This window comes from Stegostoma tigrinum, chromosome 11 (assembly GCF_030684315.1).
Source record: "Stegostoma tigrinum isolate sSteTig4 chromosome 11, sSteTig4.hap1, whole genome shotgun sequence".
In the NCBI taxonomy this organism is placed as follows: domain Eukaryota; kingdom Metazoa; phylum Chordata; class Chondrichthyes; order Orectolobiformes; family Stegostomatidae; genus Stegostoma; species Stegostoma tigrinum.
The window spans coordinates 58,657,782-58,665,034 of NC_081364.1; the positions used below are offsets into that span (position 1 = coordinate 58,657,782).

Genomic DNA, 7,253 nt, shown 5'->3' on the forward strand with positions numbered 1-7,253 from the left:
TAAGTTGCTCACGGACCCACTGGCCTTTCCCACACTCCCTTACATAAGATCACTGACGGCCCATAAACCACTGTACAATATTTCAGCCGGCCAACCATTCCGGTTTACACCTTACACTTAAATCAAGGTTTCTCCAAAACCAGTCCCACCACATCACTAGTCAATATGCAGCCACACCAGCAAACTAAATGCGGAGAAACACTTTCAGAATTCCAAATTTCTCAGTGTTTCCAAAATGAGATTAATAATTACACAGATTACACCACAGGAGCACCAATCTGAACTAAAATGAGTACAGCGCCTAAAAAAACTACCAAAGTTTTGAGCCAGTGGTAGCTGCCCTATCCCTGGACCAGGAGGCCTGGATTCAAGTTCCACCTGCTCCAGAGGTGTATCCTAACACCCGAACAGGTTACTTCAGAATATTTAAAGGAATTATTTTCTAAAGTAAAGCATCAGCCAAAAATAAAAAGTTCCAAGAAGCTGGTATGTCACCACTGGCAGATTAATCTATGTTAAAAAGGCACTTCCATGTTTGCACATATGTGGAATCATCAAATGATTGTAATTCTGATCCAAATTTTAGAGTGCGATGGATTGGCATTGCTGTTGAAGCACGACAATTCCAGGCATGAGAACCCACAAACAAAACATTTGGTGAGAAGTTCAGCTTCCCATATTATATTCCGAAGACTAGTTCTCTTAAAATCTACACAGATACCCATTTCATTGGGATCTTTCAAACGCAGCCCGTAAAGATGTTTGGAGTCAGCTGCATCTTTTGGACCAAGCCCTTGACGCAACAGCATGGTATATTTTTGGGGTGAAAATAAATTTCCACTTTAGTCCTTTTCTTCCGGTCATAAGTGCTGATGCATTAATAGCAAAACATCTACTAGAAGATCCTAGAAACTGCATGACATCAAACAGTTTGCTTCGCTATATAGTGGATTTGGTGGCCGGTTTAAAAGAAAATCATTAATGTCTCTGCTATAGTAATGGGAAGAGAAGGCCAATATGGTCTGTGAAGTGTTTGCACAATAACATCATTCACAGCAACAGCTCAAAACTATAATCATTAACCGAGCAGCTACATTACATCAACATAATACTTCCAAGTCATGATTAAACAAGACACTTTTGCAAGTGTATTGTTTAATCAGATGCTGGTCCATGCGAGTAAATTAAAAAAAATCACATCTTCTTCACAAAAGACAAATAGATGTACACATGTACGTCGGAGGCTGGGAGGGAAGGCAGAATACATCAGAAATAAATTTGCTGACCAGATTTTACACCCACCTCCCCCCAAACCCCCAAAGCTTTCCTTTAAATGAAAAAGTGAATGGGTGATAGCAGCCTCCAGGCTCCTTATTACCCAGCCTCAGATAATCAAACAAGTTTACTTGAGAGCATTGACAATTCACTAAACCAGGAGATGAAGCCCAGCTAAACCAGCACTCTCAAAGCCTCTTGATTAATAATTTCAGTTATCTTGCACAGATTTAAAAAAAAGGCACAAACAAATACCAAAAATTTACATCACTGCAATGATCTCACAGTGTGAGCCATCATTAATTGCTGGTTTTGCATTCTGGCATCCAAGTTGGCCAAAGAACACAGCAAGGTTACTCTCATACCTTTGCCAAAGATTTTATAGTCAGTGTGTTTTGCTCAGTACCAACACTCAACCTTATTGTAATTAAATTCTCACTAGAGAAGCACCATGCAATGTGTCATCTCAAATACGTCATTTAAACCAACACAGGCACTTTGAAATTTAACCCCCTTGTTGGATTATTGTAATCAAGACCTCTAAAATTTATGGCAAACGTGTCCAGCAATATTATATCAGCAAGATTTTATTCGATCTTGATAACTTGGCTCATTTTGCTTTACTTTCTAAAGTTTGTAGGCTTCAGAATTCACTTACCTCTGAATTTCTTAGGTGGGTTGTTCAAATCTCCAGCATCTGGCTGCACCACACATCGGTCATCCACAAGGCTTTCAAAGAAATACAGAAAAAGAAAGGTCATTACATCAACCTTGAGGCACTCCATTTTTATGATTAGTTTTCTTTTAACTTTGTTAATTGCTGATCTTTTTCTCTTGTTGTAATTGACATTGCTCCCAACTCCACTGAAGTTTACACTGAGGCAATGTAGTGCACAAAGAGTGAGGTCAAGGCAGATTCATTCAAACTCTCAACCTCTATGGACTGCCAGCAATCGTACAGGACATTGCTGAATGCTCTCAGACAGCATTATCTCATGAAACACATCAGCTTAACATTATTAACAGGAAAAATTAGGGATTCACTTCTAGATGAGCAAATAGACTATCACAGAATAAAAATACAGAATAAATGAACACAATCAGTGTGGGTTTCAAAAAGAGAAAATTTTGCTTGCCCAAATTTAGTGAAATTTTTAAAAAGGTGGTAACAGAGACAGCTAATGACAGTGTTGTGCATGTAATGTATGTTGATTATCCAAAATGCTTTTTATAAGATGTCACATAATAGACCAACAAGTACAAGGTCAGAGTAAATGAAAACTAGGGGACAAGTAGTGTTGAATGGATTGCCAGTTGGCTACAAGGGGAAAAACTGCAAGTGGGAATACAGGTGCAGTAATTATTCAGAATGCCAGAAAGTGTAAAGTGGTGGTCCACATGGGCCAGTGCTGGGACCACTGCTGGTCACAATTTAGGCATGCATTCAAAAATGAAAATTCTAAATTTGTTTGGACAGCAAATTGCAGGAAGTAGTCATAACAGAGGAGACTACAACAAATTACGAGCAGGCAGTAGTAAACATGCAACACAGACAAAAAGGAAAGATAGTACATTTTGGAATTCATTACTTGGAACATGTAAATCTAGGTGGAGTAGAGGATGAAGAGGATTTTTGAATACAAATATACCAATCACAAAAAGCTGCACCACAGATTGGGATGCATTCTGGCATGTGATAATTGAGCCAAGTGGCTTATTACTGTGCCATATAACCTTTGTAAGCCCAAGCCATCTTAAAAAGTCAAGGTGTTCCTGAATCATTGCACATTTAAATTCTGTAATTCTTGTTTTCTCAAATTTAAAAGTACCTAGAGATGTCAAAAGATGCCTCAAATGTAGGCGATTGCTGCTGTTTATTTTTGTTGGTGGGGTCGGGGGTGTGGGGTTAGGATTTACTAATCTTCAGAACTCAGTCAAAAACCTGGAATCCATCATGTTTATTTTGGCAAATTTATCCAAAACAATAACCAAAACTAATGCAGTTAGTCAACCAAGGGTGGGAAAAACATTTGAAAAATGTGTTTAACTTTCTATCTTCTCCCACCACATCCCCCTGACCCCTTCATCAAGGACAGAGGGCAACAGAGTAGCAGTGAGGAGGAACTTGGGTGTCCAGGCAAGTGACAGCTATTTGTGGAGCTAAAATTTGTCACTATTAAAAAAGGGCAATGGTGGGGGCAAAAAACAGTATCTGGAGAATAAAACTGGGGGAGGGGGGGGAAATTGCCACTTGGGAAGGACTGAAGAAGCAGTCAACATTTCAAAGTCATAACCTTCAATGGCACGGTAATGCTTTCGTTCCTGGGAATGAATAAGCATCTACTCCTCAGGTACTTCCTCAGCACTTAGATTCTCAAACCCCTTTCTTAAAACATTGACTTCAAAGGAAATAGTTGTGCCAATGTCTCAACAAGAATACCAATCTTTATTCAATCTAGACCAAACGCCATCAAGTTATTTGATCAGCAAACCGCACTTAGAAGCAAAATTCAACTTTTAGATGAAATGAAATAAAAGGTACAATTGAAGTGAGCTAAGAGGTTTTGTTACTGTAATGTAAAGTGATTATTCTGATGTACTTATATTTGTCTGAATAACACACAAAACAATACTTTTCACTGTACTTTAGTACGTGACAATATCAAATCAAACCTTACTTAGCAAAGAAAAGACATTGGGATAAGGAGCTGATGAATTTTCCAAAATAGGGAAGGTCACAATGGACAGGTGAGGATTTAGGGACAGAATTTTAACAAAACGAGAAGGTTTAGGTCTCAGTAGTAGATAAAAGATAGAAAATGCAATAGGGACCAAGGTTGGCAAATGCCAAGTCCTTGAAGTGATGTTGTCCTGTATCTTACTCAAAGGCACCATTAAGGAACAATCAAGACATGAAGCGTGGTAGCATGATTGGCCTTTTATTAGTCCACGATCATAGCTGCCAACTCCAATCTGACATGATTGTGCCAATTCAAATCGGATAATGGAGCATTGACCTTAACAAAAGGTTATCAGGGGTAGTATGGTGGCTCAGTGGTTAGCACTGTTGCCTCTCATTGCCAGGAACCTGGGTTCGAGTCCAGCCTCAGAAGGCTGTGCAAACTCCATACACATTCCCCCCACATCTGTGTGGGTTTTCTCCAGCGCTCCAGTTTCCTCCCACAGACCAAAAGACGTGCAGGTTAGGTGGATTGACCACGCTAAAATTATACATAATGTCTGGGGTGGGAAACGTAAGGATGGTGCAAGATGAGAGTCTGGGTGGGATGCTCCTCACTGTGGACTCGACGGACAAATAGCCTGCTTCCACACTGTAGGGATTCTACGGGCCTTGGGCTGGGCTGCAGTGTTAGGATGCACTGCATTTCTTGAACCATGAGCAGAGCTGGCTGCTAATTACCACACTCCTGATTTAACAGTAAATTCACATGCCCAATGAAGCTCCACTAAGACGAAGATTAAATGGTGACAGTGGCATGTCAAGTCAGTGAACGCTACTCTTGCAGTGGATGCATGACACGAGGCAGAGAATGCAAGACATGAAAATAAATAAATCACAAGAGCCTAAAAATCGGCAAGTTCAGGTGCAGACAGGAGATGGTCCGACGAGTGGCAGATGTACAAAGCAGGCAATTGGCCCGAAACGTCAGCTTTTGTGCTCCTGGGATGCTGCTTGGCCTGCTGTGTTCATCCAGCCTCACATTTTATTATCTTGGAGTCTCCAGCATCTGCAGTTCCCATTATCTCTAATGCTCTGAATCTCCACCTCTTTGGGTGAATTCAGTTAGAGACACCGGAACAGAAAGATTTACAAGGAAAATAGCTCAAAAATGGGTGTAAATCGACCACAGCCTTTCCATGAGGGAACACTCCAAGTCACATATAGTGTCAACGTCGTGACTGCATCTCAACACATTTAGTTGCAATTCCGAGACCCACCTACCAAGTGTTCGCCAAGTTGCAATGTGTCCCCGAGTACAGCACGGCAGGACGTTGGCGTTCGAAGTGAGCGGCATAATTTAATCGGCAAAATCGCTTTGAATCAAGATTGACGATGTTTACAGTTATACATTAACGCCCTCGATATAAGCAACAGTCAGAAAGCTCTTGGGGCACTGTGGGTGTGTCCCGGCCTTAGCCCGGTTTAAAAGTCCCACCTGCCCCAGATGGGTGTCTGTGATAATATCTAGTCTGTTGACTAGAAAAAAAACCATAAACCACTGCATTCACCTATTTGCATGGGCCAGTGAGTGAGCCAACAACTGATGGTGGCACAGGAAGAGATCAAACCTTTCAGAACTAGATGCCAGGATTCACTAAGATTCTCAGACACGTCACGTTGATACTGAAGCTTGGTACATTTCCCCTCCCGAACCGTTTATCAATCTTAACTCCTGTGGCGAGTTACTAATTCAGTGAAAGAGAAACCTACCAGCGGCTGTTTCTCTCATGCTTACCCTAAAGTACTGATGAACCCATTGACAGATCCTTCGGAGTACAAGGAGACTATATCTCCAATGTGAAGAAAGCTCGACATTTTGTCAGACATCTCTCATCCCTTTCTTTCGGTTACCAAGTCAAGCACAAAATCTCCACCTCTACAATAAGACGAATAAGAAAAAAAAACACATTAGTTATAAATGATATTTAAAAAATACGATGCACTTCTGCCAATGAGAGAAAATCACCACCGTTAATAACAGCTCCGCTAACACAATTGGTTTAATCTTGAAACATCCTAATGGCAAATAAACTCCGAACATAGACTTGCAGACTCAAACGGTCAAAGTGCGTGGAATTACATTCCACACGGTGACCGCTGCGTTTATGGACTTAACAATACAGACATCAAACTTGCGGTGGCGAACAATCGGGCTAACAGGACATCGCGGAACGATAAGATTAATCGCAGCTTCAAACGTGAGCTGGCGGGCTCTACATTCATTTTATTTCTGCCCCTTTGCGTTGGAAATCTGCAGACCCGCAATCCGCTTTCAAGTTGCAAGTTGACGAAGTTTACCTTTCTATTGAAAGGGAGCATGAATGAAAACAACGGCAGAGTTAAAACAGAGGACCATTGCTTACATTAGGTGGAGTACTCCTTCATTCTGTCCTGCTTCACTTTCAAGTTGATTTGAAGTTGAAGCAACGCATAGCTCCTTTCTAAAAAAAACAGCACTGACCTGAAGAGTGGGAGCCCGAACAGATAGTGGTGATAGAAGTAATAGCTAGATAGTACAGAGGAAGCCCATGGCTGCTTAATCTTTTCTTTCACCCTTTCCAGTGAGACAGTTCCCGTTAGATAACACAGCTCTTAGCCAGCCCCTCTCTCGCTGTAGCAATTGCAGCAGCTGTTACAAGCTTCTTCGCCTATCAGCGAGCCCGCACAGCCCACCGTGCACCCTGGGACCTGTAGTCCCGTCTCACCTCCGTCCTCGGGCCACTCCCAGCCACGTTTGTGGGAGGAAGGACTACAACTCCCGGCGGGCGCCGCGGTAACAGCACGGGCCCCGCCCCCTTATTATAATTGTGACGTCCACGGGCGCAAGCTCTCTACCCTCTGATTGGCTGTTCTGCACGTCTGTCGGCTATCGCCCCGCCCCCTCCGAACGTTTCAAAAACTTTCCGCGACGGACCCAACTTTTCTCAGCGACCAGAGTCCCGAAGCTGGGGTTTGCGCTCAGACTGGTTTGAATTCCTTTTATAGGAGGACTTTGTGCTCAATCTTTTGATAAAGTTTACTGCCTTAGTGGAAAATTAAGGGATAAACAGGGAAAGCGCTTGACAGCAAGCAAGGGTTCACACACAACTTTCAGGAACCAGTATAAAGTACGAGCTCTAAACTTTTAATTTTTGTTTTCTGCTGCAGGATCACGGTGGCTGTCCAAACAACTACTTTGTTGACCACGGTCGAGGCCCAAAACAAGTTGCGTTGCCTCCTCAGCAGCGGAATTGAC

General features: G+C 42.2%; 1 long non-coding RNA gene across 1 annotated transcript; it reads right to left on the minus strand.

The window, feature by feature from the left end:
• Positions 1-1,933: 1,933 nt before the first annotated feature.
• On the minus strand, positions 1,934-6,644 carry LOC132210260 (uncharacterized). The gene is made up of 3 exons (XR_009446506.1): positions 6,480-6,644; positions 5,754-5,894; positions 1,934-2,004 (listed from the first exon to the last, which is right to left on the minus strand). It is a non-coding gene; the product is annotated as an uncharacterized LOC132210260 (long non-coding RNA).
• Positions 6,645-7,253: the final 609 nt, after the last annotated feature.